The following is a 24,266-nucleotide window of genomic DNA, read 5'->3' on the forward strand; positions in this document are numbered from 1 at the left end:
AACTACATAAGTTTTGAACAATATGAGAGGTCGGGCAACCATGCCTACCTATAGTATTTTTGAACCCTCTGTCGTAATTCCGGTCGTTACACTACTATACCCTCTCACTTAAATGGTCTTTCTCTAATACTAAGAGAATATGGGAATATCTTAGCATTTTTTCCCCATGTCATATACATATAATAATTAACCATTTTCATATGTATATTTTTTTAATTACTTCAATATAATTGCCAAAATCATATAAATTACATAAGTTTGAAACAATATTCAGAGGTCAAGCAACGGTCTTTCCTCTATAATACTAAGATAATATGGGAATATTTCATCATTTTTTTCCCTTATACATTATAATAAATTAATCATTTTCATATGTATATTATTTAATTTACTCGTATAATTGTCAAAATCCTATGAACACATAAGAGAATACAATATGAGAGTCGGCGCAACCATAATATAGTAGTGATGACGAGGTTTTTTGACCAATCCATTAAAGTTTTATTTAATTATATAAGGGACAATTCATATGCGTCACTAATGATGACGAGGTGTTTGGCACTTATACAATTCTTATATACAAAAAAAAAAAAAAAAAAAAGTTTTATTAAATCAAAATTATATAAATATGATAGGGACAATATCATATGCGTCATAAATTGATGACGAGTGTTTGGCAACTTGATCTTTTTATCTTTATATAAAATTTATAATAAGACAATTCGTCTAAATTGACGAGGTCTTTGGCAACTTGATCTAATTTTATTTTTTATGATAGGGATATATATTCCTATTATCGTGTTCACTTATAATTTTTTAAATTTTATACAAAATTATATGAAGACAATATCATATGGCACTAAGTGGAACGATACTTGACCATCATTAAATCGTATATATATATTATTGATAAGGACAATAATCATATCTCACTAAATTTTGAGATGGTTTGGCTCTTGAACAATTCATTATAGTCTGTTATACTTAATTATATATAGGCACATATCATATGCGTCACTAAATTGTGACGAGGTGTTTGGAACTTGACACATCCATTAAAGTCTTTATATTTTTTGATAAGGGACAATATATATGCGGTACTAATTGATGTACAGGTGTTTGGTAACTTGATTCAATTCTTTAAAGTCTTTATATCAAAATTATATTAAAAAAATGATAGGACTATTATAATTCAATTGCCGTCACCTAAATTAGATGACGACGCTCACTTTGGAAGACTTGAACAATTCTTTAAAGTCTTTATATCAATTATATGAAGGGACAATATCATATGCGTCACTAAATTGATGACGAGGTGTTGGCAACTTGACACAATTCATTAAAGTCTTTATATTAATTATATGATAGGGACAATATCATATGCGTCACTAAATTGATGACGAGGTGTTTGGCAACTTGACACAATCCATTAAGTCTTTATATTAATTATATGATAGGGACAATATCATATGCGTCACTAAATTGATGACGAGGTGTTTGGCTACAGGAAAAAATCATTTATTTATCGAATCATCAAGCAAAGGATAAGCTTCAGTGGATCGCAGTATGGCAGCTGCTCAACCACTTACAACACCTTGCCTGTTACAAAAGTCGTTTACAATTGATTCTAGGCTTTGTCATTGTATTAAATAATGCTTTTATATGTAACTAGCGCGGCATCAGGTGATCGAAATCTCCTAATTTACTATGTTACAAATTACATTGGCATCACATCCATTGTCGTTTATAAAATAAATTATAAACTTTAAATGGTTTTAGAAGCCATACCAATGCAAATTGCCCCTTATTTATCATTGCAGTCCACACGGATACGACCTTAGAGGCGTTCAGGCATAATCCAACGGACGTAGCGTCATACCATGTTCGCTCGAACAAGTATTGTGCCATTGGTCCGTACCTGCGGTTCCTCTCGTACTACGCAGGAATGCTGTCGCAACAACGTTTTGTCATTAGTAGGGTAAAACTAACCTGTCTCACGACGGTCTAAACCCAGCTCACGTTCCCTTGCATGGGTGAACAATCCAACGCTTGGTGAATTTTGCTTCACAATGATAGGAAGAGCCGACATCGAAGGATCAAAAAGCGACGTCGCTATGAACGCTTGGCCGCCACAAGCCAGTTATCCCTATGGTAACTTTTCTGACACCTCTTGTTAAAAACTCTTTAAAACCAAAAGGATCGATAGGCCGAGCTTTTGCTGTCCCTGTGTGTACTGAACACCGAGATCAAGTCAGCATTTGCCCTTTTGCTCTATGTGTGGTTTCTGTCCGCACTGAGCTGGCCTTGGGACACCTCCGTTATTATTTGAGAGATGTACCGCCCCAGTCAAACTCCCTACCTGGCAATGTCCTTGAATTGGATCATACCTGAGTAATTGGAGTTATACCAAATTTTCAAATCAAAAATACATAAATGCATCGTTTTATTAAAGAATTTGTTTGCGATTATATAACAAACTCGTGATACTTTGATCAAGAAGCTTGCATCAAAACCCAATACCATAAGATATAATAAATATATCCGTATAATGGCTAGGAAATGATACACGTTCCATTTAATCAAGTAAGTAAGGAAACAATAAGAGTAGTGGTATTTCATTGACGATACCAAACCGAGGTCTAATATCTCCCACTTATTCTACACCTCTTATGTCTCCTTACACTGCCAGATTAGAGTCAAGCTCAAAAGGGTCTTCTTTCCCCGCTAATTATTCCAAGCCCGTTCCCTTGGCTGTGGTTTCGCTAGATAGTAGATAGGGACAGTAGGAATCTCGTAATCCATTCATGCGCGTCACTAAATTAGATGACGAGGCATTTGGCTATTAAGAGAGTCATAGTACTCCGCCGTTGACCGCCGCTACTGAATTTCTTCACTTTGACATCAGACACTGGGCAGAAATATCACATTGTGTCAACACCCCGCTAGGGCCATCACAATGCTTTGTTTTAATTAGACAGTCGGATTCCCCAAGTCCGTGCCAGTTCTGAATTGATTGTTAATTGATAATCGTTATAATTGATAAGAACTAATTGGTTTACCCAAATAGTATCTTAAAAATTTTAGCAAGAAAGTCTCACAATTGGCTACGTAACTAAACTATCCGGGGAACAAGTAACTAACATAAATCCTAGAAACTCTATTTACCCAGAACGAGCACATAAACCATGTTATTGTTTCCCAATCAAGCCCGACTATCTCAATCTTCAGAGCCAATCCTTATCCCGAAGTTTACGGATCTAATTTGCCGACTTCCCTTACCTACATTATTCTATCGACTAGAGACTCTTCACCTTGGAGACCAGCTGCGGATATTGGTACGGCCTGTTGAGAAGTTTGCGTGTCCCCACCATAAATTTTCAAGGTCCGAGGAGAAAATATCGACACAACAGTATATGTCATGCTCTTCTAGCCCATCTACCATATCTCTCTGCGAAAGACTTCCATGGTAGTACGGCTATAAAACAGAAAAGAAACTCTTCCGATATCTCTCGACGGCTTCTTTATGGTCGTTCCTGTTGCCAGGATGAGCACGAGGCCCATATTTAATAACAAACGATACTCAACAGGTTACGGAATTGGAACCGTATTCCCTTTCGTTCAAAATTATCAAGTGTTTTATTCGCTTTGTTTATATAGTTAGGCATTTTTGTTTTACTTGAAAATTTTCGGCTTTCGCCTTGAACTTAGACCGACTAACTCTGATCAACCACTGTTCACAACGAAACCCTTCTCCACTTCAGTCCTCCAAGGTCTCATTCGATTATTGCTACTACCACCAAGATCTGTACCAATGGCAGCTCCAGCAGGCTTACGCCAAACACTTCTACGCATACCATGTACCTTCCTACTCACTAAAGTTTCAAAATTTATATCACAAGTAATATAAATCATCTACTTTAGCGGTAATGTATAGGTATACAACTTAAGCGCCATCCATTTTAAGGGCTAGTTGCTTCGGCAGGTGAGTTGTTACACACTCCTTAGCGGATTTCGACTTCCATGATCACCGTCCTGCTGTTTTAAGCAACCAACGCCTTCATGGTATCTGCATGAGTTGTTAATTTGGCACCGTAACATTACGTTTGGTTCATCCCACAGCGCCAGTTCTGCTACCAAAAGTGGCCCACTGGGCACATTATATCATAACCTTGAACTTCATATCAAGAAAGTTAAGTTCTTACCCATTTAAAGTTTGAGAATAGGTTAAGATCGTTTCACCTAAGGCCTCTAATCATTCGCTTTACCAGATAAGATTATTTATATAATATTTAAATGCACCAGCTATCCTGAGGGAAACTTCGAAGAACCAGCTACTAGATGGTTCGATTGGTCTTTCGCCCCTATACTCAATTCTGACAATCGATTTGCACGTCAGAACTGTTTCGGTCTTCCATCAGGGTTTCCCCTGACTTCAACCTGATCAAGTATAGTTCACCATCTTTCGGGTCACAGCATATATGCTCAAGGTACGTTCCAGTTAGAGGCATAAATAATATAATATACATTATACATAACTATATAGAACGCCCCGGGATTGTGTTAATTAGCTATAAATAGCTAAAAAACTAATCCCATTATTAGTCAAGTTAATTACGCTATTAGGTTTACATCCCAATAACTTGCACATATGTTAGACTCCTTGGTCCGGTTTCAAGACGGGTCCCGAAGGTATCCTGAATCTTTCGCATTGTTAATCATACAAGAGCATATAATAAACACAAAAATCAATGATAATTATGCCATTATATAATTCCGAAAAATTAACGCTCTTAATAATATAAATCTATCAGCACTTTATCAAATTAATAACATTTATTCTGTGTTAAAATGCAAGCAATTTAATTGGAATAAACTATAAGTTATATTTTATGATAAATTTGGGATATGCTAATAGATTACAATGTCCTTATATGGAAAAAATGCACATTATTCTTAATAATATTATTTAAATATTACAATTTTAATGATGAATTTCCATAACGATATTCAGGTTATCGGCTTAACCTCTAAGCAGTTTCACGTACTGTTTAACTCTCTATTCAGAGTTCTTTTCAACTTTCCCTCACGGTACTTGTTTCACTATCCGGTCTCCATGGTTATATTTAGTTTTAGATGGAGTTTACCACCCACTTTAGTGCTGCACTATCAAGCAACACGACTCTTGGAAACATCACTCTAGCAATCATTAACGTTATACGGCCTGGCACCCTCTATGGGTAAATGGCCTCATTTAAGAAGGACTTAAATCATTAATTTCTCATACTAGAATATTGACGCTCCATACACTGCATCTCACATTTGCCATATAGACAAAGTGACTTAGGTGCTGAACTGTTTCTTTTCGCTCGCCCGCTACTAAGAAAATCCTTGTTAGTTTCTTTTCCTCCCCTAATTAATATGCTTAAATTCAGGGGGTAGTCCCATATGAGTTGAGGTTGTATATATAACTATATTTTGCCATAAATTCTTTATATATAAATGATAAAAACAATCAATTAAATTCGTTATAAATAGTTCCAATAGTTCTTGTAAGCAAAGTCATTTTTATCCATTTAACGAACCAACGAAGAATAATAACAAAACCAAGATTTTTCTTTTTCCGAATCATAATAAGAGACAATTCTAGATGAAAAATATTTCAATTTTTATGCTAGACATTTCTCAGTATTATTTGATTGAAAAAGAAAATATTTCTCTTCGTTTTCACATTCAAATGTGAGATAATGTTTTTCATTTCTTTTTTAATATTATGAATAAAATCATTATTTAATCCAATAATATACCATATGCTTATAAAAAATTTATAAACAACTTAATTAGCATAGTCTTACAACCCTCAACCATATGTAGTCCAAGCAGCACTATAAAATTAATTAAAGTACATAACAGCATGGACTGCGATATGCGTTCAAAATGTCGATGTTCATGTGTCCTGCAGTTCACACGATGACGCACAGTTGCTTGCGTTCTTCATCGACCCATGAGCCGAGTGATCCACCGCTTAGAGTTTTATAATTCAATTTTATATAATGTCAAATATTGTTTTTATTGAAAGAAATTAAAAATACACCATTTTACTGGCATATATCAATTCCTTCAATAAATTTATTTTTATACCTAAAATAAATGTTGCGAAATGTCTTAGTTTCATATAAGCATTATGTATCATAATAATCTGGTTATGGTTTGCTATTTTGGGTGACACATACTGCAAAATTTATATAAAAACATTAACCTGATGGGATGACAGGTACAAACATTGTATATTTTAGGTTGTTGCATTAGCCAACGTATGCTCATAACATAGATGAACAATACATATTCGCAACGCGTGTATATTATGGTCCATATACACACACACTTATTTTGATTACCACACATTCAAAATTATTTTTATTTTAATTCGACTTCTACTTCGAATTTAGTTTAGTTTCTTCGATTTCCATTTTCGAGAATTTGTTTTTATAGGAAACGCCGTTGTTGTAGTAAGTACTGCCACAAATACGCACAGCAACATTAATAATGTTAAAGTCTTTTTATTGAGGTTGCCAAGCCCCACATATAAAATAAAAGCCATCTTCATTTTATTTTGACTTTAACTTTTGATTCCGTGGAATATCATTTTGTAATATTTTTATTTTGGTAAATTGTATTTATTTGTATTATAACAAATATTTATTAACGATAAGGATATTATACAATAATGATCCTTCCGCAGGTTCACCTACGGAAACCTTGTTACGACTTTTACTTCCTCTAAATAATCAAGTTCGGTCAACTTTGCGAAACAACCGTAACACGCAAGGCGTCACAGTGATCACGTCCGAGACCTCACTAAATAATTCAATCGGTAGTAGCGACGGGCGGTGTGTACAAAGGGCAGGGACGTAATCAATGCGAGTTAATGACTCACACTTACTGGGAATTCCAAGTTCATGTGAACAGTTTCAGTTCACAATCCCAAGCATGAAAGTGGTTCAGCGGTTTACCCGGACCTCTCGGTCTAGGAAATACACGTTGATACTTTCATTGTAGCGCGCGTGCAGCCCAGGACATCTAAGGGGCATCACAGACCTGTTATTGCTCAATCTCATTATGCTAGACGCAATTTGTCCATTTAAGAAGCTAGTGTCCTTATAATGGACAAACCAACAGGTACCGGCTCCACTTACATAAACACATTCAAACACAATAAACATTTTACTGCCACCATGAATGAAGGCTACATAAGCTTCAGCACCATAATCCTGAAGATATCTATTTAATATATTTGAGTCTCGTTCGTTATCGGAATTAACCAGACAAATCACTCCACGAACTAAGAACGGCCATGCACCACCACCCATAGATTCGAGAAAGAGCTATCAATCTGTCTTACACACTTATGTTCGGACCTGGTAAGTTTTCCCGTGTTGAGTCAAATTAAGCCGCAGGCTCCACTCCTGGTGGTGCCCTTCCGTCAATTCCTTTAAGTTTCAGCTTTGCAACCATACTTCCCCCGGAGCCCAAAAGCTTTGGTTTCCCGGGAAGCGACTGAGAGAGCCATAAAAGTAGCTACACCCAATTGCTAGCTGGCATCGTTTATGGTTAGAACTAGGGCGGTATCTGATCGCCTTCGAACCTCTAACTTTCGTTCTTGATTAATGAAAACATCTTTGGCAAATGCTTTCGCTTAAGTTAGTCTACGACGGTCCAAGAATTTCACCTCTCGCGTCGTAATACTAATGCCCCCAAACTGCTTCTATTAATCATTACCTCTTGATCTGAAAACCAATGAAAGCAGAACAGAGGTCTTATTTCATTATCCCATGCACAGAATATTCAGGCATTTGAAGCCTGCTTTAAGCACTCTAATTTGTTCAAAGTAATAGTACCGGCCCACAATAACACTCGTTTAAGAGCACTAGTGCAGGTTTTTAAATAGGAGGAACATATGAAAAAATACAAGTATTAATCACATATAAGAACTCCACCGGTAATACGCTTACATACATAAAGGTATAGTACTAACCACAATTGTAAGTTGTACTACCCGTATGAAGCACAAGTTCAACTACGAACGTTTAACCGCAACAACTTTAATATACGCTATTGGAGCTGGAATTACCGCGGCTGCTGGCACCAGACTTGCCTCCAATTGGTCCTTGTTAAAGGATTTAAAGTGTACTCATTCCAATTACAGGGCCTCGGATATGAGTCCTGTATTGTTATTTTCGTCACTACCTCCCCGAGCTGGGAGTGGGTAATTTACGCGCCTGCTGCCTTCCTTAGATGTGGTAGCCGTTTCTCAGGCTCCCTCTCCGGAATCGAACCCTGATTCCCCGTTACCCGTTGCAACCATGGTAGTCCTAGATACTACCATCAAAAGTTGATAGGGCAGACATTTGAAAGATCTGTCGTCGGTACAAGACCATACGATCTGCATGTTATCTAGAGTTCAACCAATATAACGATCTTGCGATCGCTTGGTTTTAGCCTAATAAAAGCACATGTCCCATAAGGTTCATGTTTTAATTGCATGTATTAGCTCTAGAATTACCACAGTTATCCAAGTAACTGTTAACGATCTAAGGAACCATAACTGATATAATGAGCCTTTGCGTTTCACTTTTAATTCGTGTGTACTTAGACATGCATGGCTTAATCTTTGAGACAAGCATATAACTACTGGCAGGATCAACCAGAATAATGTTTTTCCTTCATATTCCATTCATATTTTTTGAATCGAAATAAGCAATATAATAGATATATAGATTTTTCACTTTATATAATTCCATGATTTTATTATATTGAATAAAATTCAATATTTCGCCTTTGGGTAAAATTTTAAATATATAAATATAAGTAAAAAATCTATTCGATTACGGCCATTTTATATAGCATTCGTAATCCATATTTTCATTTTTAATTTATACTTGTTTTACCAATATAACAAGAATTTCATATAATTATTGTAATATATATGTTTCTATAATTTTATCTTTTTATATATACATATTTCATTATAAAATATCATTTTATTTCCAACATACATAATATTGTATCCACACATGTACAATTTTTGTTTAACCAATATAAATATTAAGTTAAATCATTTGCATTTTGAAGATAAATTTAAAATTTATCTCTTTTCATATATCTCTCTGGTAATATATAACATAAAACCAAGCGCATATGATAATATTTCCACATTTAATATATAATTTTATATTTCTTTCATAAGAATCCATATTTGTATTATACCGTAACGATATAATAATCCAACTATACGGCAGGTAATAAATTAATATTTGCCTGCCTCCAAAAATTAACGATAATATATGGAAACGATTTGTTATTCTATATATAATAGAAACTTGACTTTTGTTTCAACGATATTATCTAAAAAGCGTATATTCCTATTATCCGCGGAGCCAAGTCCCGTGTTCTATAGAACTGAGAAACAAATTTGTACGGATAATAATATACTTTATTTTATGTAACCAATATAAACATAATCCGAAATAAATATTTCGAATAATGCGGGAGGTCGGCAACCACTGCCTACCTATAGTAGTTTTGAACCCGCTGTCCTCAAAGCGGTATTTTCAATTCCGTTTGCCACCCAACATACGTCTATTCTCTTATATATTAAGAGATTATAGGAACATTTCATTTTTTTTCCATATTCATATATAATATGATTATTTTTTTTTTATACATATAATAAATATTAATTTTTATATGTTTATTATTTAATTTACTCATATAATTGCCAAATTCATATGAATACATAAGTTTTGAACAATATGAGAGGTCGGCAACCACTGCCTACCTATAGTAGTTTTTGAACCCTCTGTCGTAATTCCGGTCGTTTACACTACTATACCCTCTCACTATAATGGCTTTTCTCTATAATACTAAGAGAATATGGGAATATCTCAGCATTTTCCCATATACATATAATAATTAACCATTTCATATGTATATTATTTAATTTAATCATATAATTGCCAAAATCATATGAATACATAAGTTTTGAACAATATGAGAGTCGGCAACCACTGCCTACCTATAGTAGTTTTGAACCCTCTGTCGTAATTCCGGTCGTTTACACTACTATACCCTCTCACTATAATGGATTTTCTCTATAATACTAAGAGAATGTGGAATATTTCAGCATTTTTTCCCTTATACATATAATAATTAATCATTTTCATATGTATATTATTTAATTTACTCATACAATTGCCAAAATCATATGAATACATAAGTTTTGAACAATATGAGAGGTCGGCAACCACTGCCTACCTATAGTAGTTTTTGAACCCTCTGTCGTAATTCCGGTCGTTTACACTACTATACCCTCTCACTTAAATGGCTTTTCTCTATAATACTAAGAGAATATGGGAATATCTCAGCATTTTTTCCCATATACATATAATAATTAACCATTTTCATATGTATATTATTTAATTTAATCATATAATTGCCAAAATCATATGAATACATAAGTTTTGAACAATATGAGAGGTCGGCAACCACTGCCTACCTATAGTAGTTTTTGAACCCTCTGTCGTAATTCCGGTCGTTTACACTACTATACCCTCTCACTATAATGGATTTTCTCTATAATACTAAGAGAATGTGGAATATTTCAGCATTTTTCCTTATACATATAATAATTAATCATTTTCATATGTATATTATTTAATTTACTCATACAATTGCCAAAATCATATGAATACATAAGTTTTGAACAATATGAGAGGTCGGCAACCACTGCCTACCTATAGTAGTTTTTGAACCCTCTGTCGTAATTCCGGTGGTTTACACTACTATACCCTCTCACTTAAATGGCTTTTCTCTATAATACTAAGAGAATATGGGAATATCTCTGCATTTTTTCCCATATACATATAATAATTAATCATTTTCGTATGTATATTATTTAATTTACTCATACAATTGCCAAAATCATATGAATACATAAGTTTTGAACAATATGAGAGGTCGGCAACCACTGCCTACCTATAGTAGTTTTTGAACCCTCTGTCGTAATTCCGGTCGTTTACACTACTATACCCTCTCACTTAAATGGCTTTTCTCTATAATACTAAGAGAATATGGGAATATCTCTGCATTTTTTCCCATATACATATAATAATTAACCATTTTCATATGTATATTATTTAATTTAATCATATAATTGCCAAAATCATATGAATACATAAGTTTTGAACAATATGAGAGGTCGGCAACCACTGCCTACCTATAGTAGTTTTTGAACCCTCTGTCGTAATTCCGGTCGTTTACACTACTATACCCTCTCACTATAATGGATTTTCTCTATAATACTAAGAGAATGTGGGAATATTTCAGCATTTTTTCCCTTATACATATAATAATTAATCATTTTCATATGTATATTATTTAATTTACTCATATAATTGCCAAATTCATATGAATACATAAGTTTTGAACAATATGAGAGGTCGGCAACCACTGCCTACCTATAGTAGTTTTTGAACCCTCTGTCGTAATTCCGGTCGTTTACACTACTATACCCTCTCACTATAATGGATTTTCTCTATAATACTAAGAGAATGTGGGAATATTTCAGCATTTTTTCCCTTATACATATAATAATTAATCATTTTCATATGTATATTATTTAATTTACTCATACAATTGCCAAAATCATATGAATACATAAGTTTTGAACAATATGAGAGGTCGGCAACCACTGCCTACCTATAGTAGTTTTTGAACCCTCTGTCGTAATTCCGGTCGTTTACACTACTATACCCTCTCACTTAAATGGCTTTTCTCTATAATACTAAGAGAATATGGGAATATCTTAGCATTTTTCCCATATACATATAATAATTAACCATTTTCATATGTATATTTTTTAATTTACTCATATAATTGCCAAAATCATATAAATACATAAGTTTGAACAATATCAGAGGTCGGCAACGGTCTTTCCTCTATAATACTAAGATAATATGGGAATATTTCATCATTTTTTCCCTTATACATATAATAATTAATCATTTTCATATGTATATTATTTAATTTACTCGTATAATTGTCAAAAATCCTATGAACACATAAGAGAATACAATATGAGAGGTCGGCGCAACCATAATATAGTAGTTGATGACGAGGTGTTTGGCAACTTGACACAATCCATTAAAGTCTTTATATTAATTATATGAAAGGGACAATATCATATGCGTCACTAAATTGATGACGAGGTGTTTGGCAACTTGATACAATTCTTTAAAGTCTTTATATCAAAAATTATATGATAGGGACAATATCATATGCGTCACTAAATGATGACGAGGTGTTTGGCAACTTGACACAATTCATTAGAGTCTGTATATTAATTATATGATAGGACAATATCATATGCGTCACTAAATTGATGACGAGGTGTTTGGCAACTTGATACAATTCTTTAAAGTCTTTATATCAAAAATTATATAATAAGGACAATATCATATGCGTCACTAAATTGATGACGAGGTGTTTGGCAACTTGACACAATCCATTAAAGTCTTTATATTAATTATATGATAGGGACAATATCATATGCGTCACTAAATTGATGACGAGGTGTTTGGCAACTTGATACAATTCTTTAAAGTCTATATATCAAAAATTATATGATAGGGACAATATCATATGCGTCACTAAATTGATGACGAGGTGTTTGGCAACTTGACACAATTCATTAAAGTCTGTATATTAATTATATGATAGGGACAATATCATATGCGTCACTAAATTGATGACGAGGTGTTTGGCAACTTGATACAATTCTTTAAAGTCTTTATATCAAAAATTATATGATAAGGACAATATCATATGCGTCACTAAATTGATGACGAGGTGTTTGGCAACTTGACACAATCCATTAAGTCTTTATATTAATTATATGATAGGGACAATATCATATGCGTCACTAAATTGATGACGAGGTGTTTGGCAACTTGATACAATTCTTTAAAGTCTTATATCAAAAATTATATGATAAGGACAATATCATATGCGTCACTAAATTGATGACGAGGTGTTTGGCAACTTGACACAATTCATTAAAGTCTTTATATTAATTATATGATAGGGACAATATCATATGCGTCACTAAATTGATGACGAGGTGTTTGGCAACTTGACACAATCCATTAAAGTCTTTATATTAATTATATGATAGACAATATCATATGCGTCACTAAATTGATGACGAGGTGTTTGGCAACTTGATCAATTCTTTAAGTCTTTATATCAAAAATTATATGATAAGGACAATATCATATGCGTCACTAAATTGATGACGAGGTGTTTGGCAACTTGACACAATTCATTAAAGTCTTATATTAATTATATGATAGGGACAATATCATATGCGTCACTAAATTGATGACGAGGTGTTTGGCAACTTGATACAATTCTTTAAAGTCTTTATATCAAAATTATATGATAGGACAATATCATATGCGTCACTAAATTGATCAGTCGCGATCGAACACTCGACGAGTGCAGACGTGCCTGCGGATCGACAGCAAATTGTTAGCAAATTGTTAGCAAATTGTTCACAGTTGTAAGTCCCGTTACTTGTGCCCAGCCACTTCGCGTCGCGTGATCTTGTCGCGCGTTTTGATTGGCCCAGCCAACGTACCTAACGGTAGTTCGCACTAACACCATCGCACACCCGAGTGTGCGTGTTATCAGCGCAAAAAAACCCAGTGCTCGAAGCAGCGGTATAATTGCAAAGCAGCAGCCACGTGCTGCCTGGCTCACCGGCTTACGGTGCCCAGCTTCCCCCCCCCCCCCCCCCTCCTCACTCCTTATCAACTTTGGAGAAGATGGACTGGCAGGCCCCCCCGCGCACCCACAAGCTTGGAACAACACCACGCAAAAAGGCTCTGAGAACACGCAAGAGCAGCTCCAGCAGCGAGGGAAGCACCTCGCATACAGAGCCGGGCGAGATAAAGCGAAAACCGGCAAAGAAAGCACAGGGAGAGGAGCTGGAAGATAAGCCAAGCACTAGCGCAGCTCTGCGCAAGAAGCTCGCCAACAACGCCTTCGCTTTACTCTCGACCGAAGAAGACGAGTACGACCAAGAGAGCTCTGATGACGAACCCGGACCTAAAGACGATTCCAAGCCCAAGACCCCCGAGAAACCAAAGCCCACCCCGAAGACCATCAAGCCACCTCCGATTTTTATCCCCGATGTGACCAACATCTCGGCACTCGTCAAGATGATCACGACTCTTGTAGGCCCGAAGAACAATTTTACCTACAAGACCGTGAATGGCAACAACGTACGTGTCATGATGCCGGACAAAGAGTCCTATACAGCTCTGCGTCTCCAACTTGTGGCCCAAAACAAGAGGCATCGGACTTTCCAGCCGAAAGATGAACGTGCATACAAGGTTGTCATCAAAGGACTCCACCACTCCACCGATCGTGAGGAAATCATTGAAGACCTTCGCAGACAAGGGCACGCTGTTAGAGATCTGCACAATCCCATTGGCAGAAGAACTAAAGAACCGCTGGGAATATTCTTCGCCAACCTGGAGCCTTCCAGCAACAACAAAGACGTCTACCAAGTCAAGCGGATCTGCAGGTCGGTAGTAACCATTGAACCGCCGCAGAAGTTCAACGACGTGCCTCAATGCTTCAGGTGCCAAGGATTCGGTCATACACAGCGTTACTGCTTCTGGAATACCGATGTGTAAAGTGTGGAGGCCCTCACGAATCGAGGGCATGTGAGAAGAGGGAGGACGACAAAGCGTGCTGCTTCCACTGCCAGGCGGACCATCCTGCGTCTTTCAAGGGATGCCCTGCATACAAAAGGGCCAAAGCACTCGCTGCTCCGAAAACAAGGCCCGTCGCTAATGCTAACAAGGCGCCGCCCGTGGCATCACCAAACGTCACCTCTGGCAGGAGCTACCGAGACGCCCTCAACGGAGTGCACGCAGCACCGCAGAATCCCACAACCCCAGTCCAAACCCAAACAGAAACCCCACACTCCGGTCAGATAGAAGCGATGTTCGCTCGCATGGAAGGAATGATGGAAAGGATGATGGAGCGCATGTTCACCCAGATGACACAGCTGGTGGCCACCATTCTCAACAGCAAGTCATGCAACTAAAGCTCCACCTAGTCGTCTGGAATGCGAACGGCCTGCAGAACAGCAAGGCCATAGTCGAGCACCATCTGAAGACCCACCAGATCGATATCCTACTCGTAGCCGAAACCCACTTCTCCCCCAGATCCCACTTTAATATCAGCGGATATGACCTCATCCATGCAGACCATCCTTCTGGCAGAGCACGCGGTGGAGCAGCCATCCTCATCAGGAGCGGTATTCAATACCTAGAGCTGCCCGCGTTTCAGCAAGACTGGGCACAATGTCCTGTCATCAGGATTGTCAGCCCGCAAGGAGATTTAGACATTGGAGCGGTCTACTTTCCCCCCAGATACCGCATAACAGCATCTCACCTCAGTGAGTTCTTCGAGCATTTTGGGCCCCGCTTCATAGCAGCTGGAGATTATAACGCCAAACATTCTTGGTGGGGATCGCGCGCCAACAACCCCAAAGGGAAAACTCTGTTTGGGTATCTGCAACGCCACCGACTGGACTGCCACTCCACTGGCGAGCCCACTCACTGGCCAACGAATCCCCTCAAGACTCCAGACCTACTGGACTTTGCTGTGTCGAAAGGCATAGGGCATGCGAAGATCAGCTGCACAACAAATGCTGATCTCCTGTCAGACCACTGTGCAATAAACGTGCTAATCAACACGCCAGTCCTCAGGAAAACCCCGCTCAGGAAGGCTCACTGGAAAATATACCGACGCCGCCAAGTTCGCGTCCTGGATGCTCTCCACCGTCAATCCGAACCCCATCCTCAACACACCCAGGAACATTGATGAAGCTATCGGAATCTCACCAGGCAGATGCAAAACGCTGCGGAATTCGCAAGCCCACCGCCACCAAAGACTGCGAGAACACCTAGCAGGGACCTCCACCTCTGGTCCCCGGAAATTGCGGCACTCGTGACTGAGAAGAGGCGTCTCAGGAGAGTTTGGTTCTTGACGCGCAATCCAAGAGACAAAACAGCGCTCAATCACGCCACAAAGGAGTTGAAGGACAAGATCTCCAGCCTACGCCAGGACTCCTTCCTCAGATCCTCGAGGAACTCTCCCCCGGGGACCCAGACCACAATCTGTGGAACGTCACCCGCCACATTAAACGACCAGCCAAAAAGGTTTCCGCAGTGCGCAAAGCAGATGGATCCTGGTGCCTTTCGGATGCTGAAAGAGCAGAAGCTTTCGCCGAACACCTTTATAACGCCTTCTTCTCCGTTCGACTGCTGCACTGCCGAAGAACATGCTGAAACAGCCCGGTTTCTCAATAGCCCAAGCTCTCCCGTCCCCCGTTGGAACCAGTCGACCCTGAGGAAGTTGCGCAGGAGATTGCTCTACTGAAGAACAACAAATCTCCAGGCCTGGATCGTATAGATGCGGCGGCCCTAAAAATGCTCCCATCCCGCTGCACACAAATGCTGGCCAGCATTTACAACAGCTGCTTCCGGCTAGGGTACTTCCCGGAAGAGTGGAAAAGAGCAGAGGTTATTGTCCTCCTCAAGCCTGGTAAGCCTGAAGCCAATCTCGCCTCCTATCGTCCGATTAGTTTGCTGGCAATCCTCTCCAAAATACTCGAAAGAGTATTTTTGCGCAGAGTATTGCCAGTACTGGATGAGGCTGGTTTGATCCCCGATCACCAGTTTGGCTTCAGGCGCTCCCACGGAACACCAGAGCAATGCCACCGGCTAGTCGAACGGATCCTCGAGGCATTCGAGCAAAAGAAATACTGCTGCGCTGTAATGCTCGACGTGAAGCAGGCATTCGACAGAGTTTGGCATCCTGGACTCCTCCATAAACTCAAATCCTACCTCCCAAGCCCCCATTTTACCCTCCTCAAATCCTACACTGAGGGAAGAGCATTCCAAGTCAGATGCGGAAGTGCAATAAGCCTACCCAGACTGATCAGAGCTGGAGTTCCGCAAGGCAGTGTGCTCGGACCAATACTGTACACCCTTTACACCGCAGACCTTCCCATAATCCCCTCCAGGAACCTAACTATAGCGACTTATGCAGATGACACGGCTTTCCTCGCCTCCTCATCCGACCCACGAGAAGCCTCCGAAACAATCCAAAGGCAAATGGACGCGCTACATCCCTGGCTCAGCAGGTGGAACATCGTAGTGAACGCGGAAAAATCTACCCAAACAACATTTGCACTAAGGAGAGGAGACTGCCCACCGGTCACGCTAAACGGAGTCATCATTCCCAACGCACCCGCACCCAAGTACCTAGGACTTACCCTGGACCGCAGGCTCACTTGGCGTCCCCACATCGTCAGCAAACGCATACAGGCCGATGCGCGTCTGAGGCAGATGCATTGGCTTATTGGGAGAGGGTCCAAGCTAAGGCAGAACCACAAAATCCTGGTGTACAAGGCAATTCTCAAGCCCATCTGGACCTACGGGATACAGCTATGGGGCACGGCAAGCCACACGAATCGCCTGCGTATACAGCGGTTCCAGAATAGGTGCTTGAGAATTGCCTGTAATGCGCATCCCTACCACGAGAATGTCGCCATACATAGGGAACTTGGAATCCCACAAGTCGCTGATGAAATCTCCAGGCTCAGCGAGAGATACCTGAAAAGGCTCGAAAACCACCCTAACCACCTCGCCACCAACCTGTTAGACAATAGCCAAACAAGCAGACGTCTCATGAGGAGACACCCTCTCGATCTTCCACAACAATAGACAACACATATAAAACCCGCCACAAATACATGTACAATAGTATCCCTTAAGCTAATGTTCCCCCGCAAAACCATTTAATTATTGTCCACTAGGACAGATTTTAAATAAATAAACGCACGCTAAAGAAAAAAAAAAAAAAAAAAAAAAAAAAAAACTAAATTGATGACGAGGTGTTTGGCAACTTGACACAATTCATTAAAGTCTTTATATAATTATATGATAGGGACAATATCATATGCGTCACTAAATTGATGACGAGGTGTTTGGCAACTTGACACAATCCATTAAAGTCTTTATATTAATTATATGATAGGGACAATATCATATGCGTCACTAAATTGATGACGAGGTGTTTGGCTACAGGAAAAAATCATTTATTTATCGAATCATCAAGCAAAGGATAAGCTTCAGTGGATCGCAGTATGGCAAGCTGCTCAACCACTTACAACACCTTGCCTGTTACAAAAGTCGTTTACAATTGATTCTAGGCTTTGTCATTGTATTAAATAATGCTTTTATATGTAACTAGCGCGGGCATCAGGTGATCGAAGATCCTCCTAATTTACTATGTTACAAATTACATTGGCATCACATCCATTGTCGTTTATAAAATAAATTATAAACTTTAAATGGTTTAGAAGCCATACAATGCAAATTGCCCCTTATTTATCATTGCAGTCCAGCACGGATACGACCTTAGAGGCGTTCAGGCATAATCCAACGGACGTAGCGTCATACCACTGTTCGCTCGAACAAGTATTGTGCCATTGGTCCGTACCTGCGGTTCCTCTCGTACTACGCAGGAATGCTGTCGCAACAACGTTTGTCATTAGTAGGGTAAAACTAACCTGTCTCACGACGGTCTAAACCCAGCTCACGTTCCCTTGCATGGGTGAACAATCCAACGCTTGGTGAATTTTGCTTCACAATGATAGGAAGAGCCGACATCGAAGGATCAAAAAGCGACGTCGCTATGAACGCTTGGCCGCCACAAGCCAGTTATCCCTATGGTAACTTTTTCTGACACCTCTTGTTAAAAACTCTTTAAACCAAAAGGATCGATAGGCCGAGCTTTTGCTGTCCCTGTGTGTACTGAACACCGAGATCAAGTCAGCATTTGCCCTTTTGCTCTATGTGTGGTTTCTGTCCGCACTGAGCTGGCCTTGGGACACCTCCGTTATTATTTGAGAGATGTACCGCCCCAGTCAAACTCCCTACCTGGCAATGTCCTTGAATTGGATCATACCTGAGTAATTGGAGTTATACCAAATTTTCAAATCAAAAATACATAAATGCATCGTTTTATTAAAGAATTTGTTTGCGATTATATAACAAACTCGTGATACTTTGATCAAGAAGCTTGCATCAAAACCCAATACCATAAGATATAATAAATATATCCGTATAATGGCTAGGAAATGATACACGTTCCATTTAATCAAGTAAGTAAGGAAACAATAAGAGTAGTGGTATTTCATTGACGATACCAAACCGAGGTCTAATATCTCCCACTTATTCTACACCTCTTATGTCTCCTTACACTGCCAGATTAGAGTCAAGCTCAAAAGGGTCTTCTTTCCCCGCTAATTATTCCAAGGCCCGTTCCCTTGGCTGTGGTTTCGCTAGATAGTAGATAGGGACAGTGACTTTCGGACCTCTCCGAACTTGTTTTACGTGGCGTGTTCCACACTGAAGGGATTACAACCACGACACCCTGAACACCCACAAGTGGTGCATGTATCAACATGGTGCATGAGTCTGGATACGCCAGACAAACGTCCCGGACTGGAAGCTATAGCTATGTACATAGCGACCACCCCGGTAGCAATTCGAGTACTTGCTTGCCGGGCAAGCACTCCCCCTTGCTGAGGAGCGAGATCTACCTAAAATCTCTACTGATCTCTGGGTCACAGCACCCGAGTTTTGCGCAACTAGCACCGTAACTCAAACGTCGAACACGAAGGCTCTACCCGCGATATGGGTATCAACCACAGCCACCACGATACTCCCACCAGGGGGCCTACCTCAATGTGCTGTCTTGGAGCAGCACAAACCCGTGGTACCGAAAGAGAGGCTCGGTGGGCCTCCTCCTTTTGCTCCGACAAGCATGGTTAGAGGAACCAGTCGCTATATTAGTCGCCTCTTACGACAAGCAATAGCGGGCTGTGGAAGTATTCTCGCCCGCTAACCACACGGCGAAGTTTTGGGCTAAATACCCCTCCTCCTACGGAACACCTCGTCCGCAAACGCTGCCAGCCGTTGAATCCTCTGCTGATCTTCCAGGATTCTATTGAAGGTCCAGTTTTCGCCAAGGCGCTGCACTCCAAGTCCATCGAGGTTTCGCAAATCTGCATATAGAGGACAAGCGCACAATATGTGCATCCAGTCCTCATATGGATCACCACAAGCGCAAGCAGTGGTATCGCTGAGGGCTCTCCCTTGCAAAAATGCGTTAAACGACCCGTGACCTGTCAGCAGGAAAGACGTCCTCATCGAGAATCCAAAGCTTGGATCTCGATAGGCGAGAGTGACGTATGGGATGAACTTGTGCGTCACCCGTCCTGGTTCGCTGTCGTCATCCCATCTGTTTTGCCAATTCTGCAGCAAGCACTCCTCTAGGCGAGTCTTCCTCTGCTTCCAGCTTAGACACGTAGTGTCCTCGCCGTATAGCCAGTCGTTCTCCTCCAGCGGGTATCCACGCTTCAGCTTGTACTTGACCGCTAAAAACTTAGCAGCCAAGTCAAGCGGGGGAGCTCCGCCAAGTACCTGCAGTGCCACTGTGGACACTGTTCGGCATACCGAAAGGCATCCAAGCAGGATTAGCCTCTGGCAGGAGGCTAGTCGTCTCCGGGCGGCTACCTGTTCGGCGGTGTCATACCATACCGGGGCACCAAACAGCACACAAGGTGCCATGAGTCCGTCATATATGGTCCGCCTGGCTCGAGGACTGAAGCCCCAGTCGGCTCGAAGCACACGCGCCAATGCTCCAACGACTCCGGTCATCCGCTGGCGAAGCGAAGCTATGTGCGTGAGGAATTTCATTCCTTCACTGACCGTGATGCCAAGGTACCGACAGCTACGCACATACGGAAGGTTCGCTCCAGCAAACCTCACCGTAGGCGCACGTCTCAAGGCACCTTTCAGCAGCATTATTACCGTCTTGCTGGTCGAGACGGTAACGCCAACTTCCGCTCCCCACGCTTCTACGATGGACATCAGCTCTGCACCTTTTTCCTCTAGCTCAGCTCGGGAATTTCCCTCGACGAGAAGCAGCAAGTCATCCGCGTATGCACTCAGCTGGCAATACGGCTGGAGACGCTGAAGCAGTACATCCATCAGTATGTCCCAGATAAATGGGCCACTGATTGACCCCTGCGGGCAGCCTCTAGTTACCGGTACATCCACAGTACCGGAAACTGCTTCGGATCACTGCTCTTCGGCCGGAGAAAAAGCTCTGCCACAAGCCCATCTCCCGGCATCCCAAGTCGGCTAGTCGGCGGAGTGCAGCACTCCATTCGACGTTGTCGAATGCTCCTTTGAAGTCCACGAATGTGCGAGCACGTATTGCGCCGGGCTGGCACAAACACTGCTCTTCACGTGCCTCCAAGCATCCTCCACACATCGTCCTTGGCGAAATCCAAATTGCCATCTGCAGCCTTCCGGAAGAACTTCTCTCACACGATTCACCATGATGGCCTCGAGCACCTTACAAAGACTGGTAGCAAGCATATTCCTCTATATGAGGAGGGCTCACATTTGTCCTTATCTGGCCCTTTGAGCAGCGAGACAACTCGTTGGGCACTTCCACTCAGCGGGAAAGTATCCTAATCGGATGCATCGGGGAAAACAACGATGCAAGGTGCTCGGGTATGGCGCGCCAGACTGCCTTGCAGATAGTGCCATTAATGCCGTCCAAGCCGGGAGAGCGCCTGCTCTTCAACCGGGCAACACATGCATCAACCTCGAATACTTCGAGGGCCGGTGGGACTTCCTCCGCGATGGCAGTCGGTGCTTCGGACTCCGCAACTGGGAAGAAATTGCGGAGGAGCACTCGTGCACAGTCACCCCAATCGGTGATCATCTCGCCATTCACGCGGAGGCACCCAATCTCCGTGCACTTCCTGCGGCCTCGGCAAATCTTATAGACGCGCCCCCATGGGTCGTCGGCATGATCTCCCACGAAGCGTTTCCACTCATCCATTTTCGCCCTCCAAATGAGCTTCTTGTAGTTGGCTGAGGCCCGCCTCAGGTCGACCAATACACGCTCTATTGCGGCATCATCATCATGACGCCTTCCATTTTGAAGTAGGCGACGAAGTCTCCGGACTTCGCGCCTTGCATCACAGAGGTCGGCAGTCCACCAACGTGCTCTCCTGCTGGGCAATCGGATGGACTTTCTTCCCAGCGCAATATCACATACATTATGTACTATACTGCGCAGGGTCGAAACTTGCTGGTCCAACGGCGACTCTGAGAAGTTTTCCGGAAGTTCGGCTGCTCTACTCACCATTTCCTCCTTGAACAATCGCCAACGTGCATTGGAGAAGTTCCAGGACGGCACAGGAGCTATGCTCTCAACTGCGCGCGCGGTAGTTGGTTCGGCCACAACAGTAATGATGTTGTGGTCACTCAATTCCCACTCGTCCACTCTCCACTCATATGTGGCCCACATAGATGCTGCCTCATTGACGATTGTCACGTCGATATCGCTTGTAGCTCTGTAATTATCGAACGTGTACACCTCTGTTGACTGGTTTAGGGCGGCGACTCTTGCCTCCAGCATCCACTCTGACAGCAGCTCACCCCGTCTGTAGTTAGCTTGCCCCTCGGCATGACGAGAGAGTTTGCTAAGCCACATGGGGGACACTGCATTCGCGTCGAGGCCCAGGATTGCGGGGGTTCTGCTGCCTGCAGCAGGACCGCATCCATGTACCGGATGTACGGTTCCAGAGGTGCATCATACTGGCAGTATGCGGCGCAAAGGAAGATTGAGCCAAAACTCCCTTTCACGACCAGACATACGCCATAATCTGTGGTGAGGGTCTCCACTGGCATACAGATGGCTTCCTGGTGATCCACTAGGATGGCTGCCTTCCCTCGCCGATCGATGAAAATTCTCATTCCTTCAGGCAGCACATCCATTCCGTCCCCGCCGAGATACGGCTCCTGCACCAGCGCGAACATAGACTCCGATCTCCTGAGTCGGACTCCGAGCTCGATGGTCGCAGCTCGGCCTCGGCCACAGTTCGCTTGGATGAAGCTAAACATTAGTGTCTAGCTTGCACCCTCGCAGCAACGCCCCGTATATCGGGCAAACGCTCGAGAGCATGTAATGCCCCGAGGGTTGCCCTCTGTGGCGGCAGTTCCGGCAGTCCACCGGGTTTTGGCACTTTGCCGCAGTGTGGCCTTGTTGCCCGCACTGGCGACAGACACTATCCTTCTGCCGGCATTCGCTGACCTTGTGGTCGAAACCCACACATCTGTGGCAGGCGTATGTGCGGACCTGTGACCGGCATCGGAATGAGAACCACTTGATGTAGACACGACCTACATCAAGCTTCGCCATCGCCCGGTCGTCAACCTCCAGCGTCACATTTACTGTGGCGCCGTCAGCTACCGACCACGCCTTGGTCACCAGGTGCACTGACTTCTTAAACTGGGCCAGATTCATTTCGCTGTCGAAGTTGTTTTCGTGGAGCTCCTTCATAAACTCCTCAGGGCCGATAGCTGTGTCGACGTCATATACGACGACCTTCGGCTTCTCGGCCGCATTCCGTGCCACATTTAGGCCAACCTCGGCGAATCTTTTTGAAGCGACCACCTTCTGCAGCTCTCCCACCGAAGGAGTGCGAATGATCGCACCACCACCTCGACGGAGCTCACGGACCTCGTGTACTCTGACTCCGAGAGAGGGTGCAACCATCGTTCGCACCTTTTCCGCTATGTCTTTCCCGATAGCGCAGGGTCGTCGCACTTCACCACCGCTGACCACGTCTCGCGGACCTTGGTAGTCCGCGGGGCAGCGATGGGTGCAACCTGCTGCATCTGGGGAGCATTGGCGGCCGTATTTTTCAACAGATTCAACGACGGCGGCGGCGGTGGCGGCATAGCAAGCCGCGTCTCCAGCTCTCCGCACCGGAGCATTAGCGCCAACACCAGCTCATCGTAGCGGCTGATAGCATATGAGAGCTCTTCCGTGTCCACTTCTCCTAGTCTGCGGAAGCTGCTTCTCACCATGCGCTGTGTGGCCGACAGCTCTGCCATCATGGCTGCTTGCCCAGCACGGGCGGCAGCGGTGGCGGCAGTGGCAGTGGTGGCAACAATTTTAGCAGCAGTGAAAACGGCGGAGGCAGCAGTGTGGTCGGCAGCAGGGGCAGCAGTAGGATCAGCAGCGGTGGCAGCAGC

At 42.0% G+C, this 24,266-nt stretch overlaps 2 non-coding genes and 1 pseudogene across 2 annotated transcripts; all 3 read right to left on the minus strand.

The window, feature by feature from the left end:
- Nucleotides 1-1,525: 1,525 nt before the first annotated feature.
- LOC116802357 lies at nt 1,526-5,459 on the minus strand. The gene has a single exon (XR_004362707.1). It is a non-coding gene; the product is annotated as a large subunit ribosomal RNA (ribosomal RNA).
- Nucleotides 5,460-5,851: 392 nt separating this feature from the next.
- Nucleotides 5,852-6,030, minus strand: LOC116802366 (annotated as a pseudogene).
- A 692-nt stretch (nt 6,031-6,722) lies between these two features.
- On the minus strand, nt 6,723-8,708 carry LOC116802381. The gene has a single exon (XR_004362723.1). It is a non-coding gene; the product is annotated as a small subunit ribosomal RNA (ribosomal RNA).
- Between the last annotated feature and the right edge of the window lie 15,558 nt (nt 8,709-24,266).

This window comes from Drosophila sechellia, chromosome X (genome assembly GCF_004382195.2).
Source record: "Drosophila sechellia strain sech25 chromosome X, ASM438219v1, whole genome shotgun sequence".
NCBI classification, from domain to species: domain Eukaryota; kingdom Metazoa; phylum Arthropoda; class Insecta; order Diptera; family Drosophilidae; genus Drosophila; species Drosophila sechellia.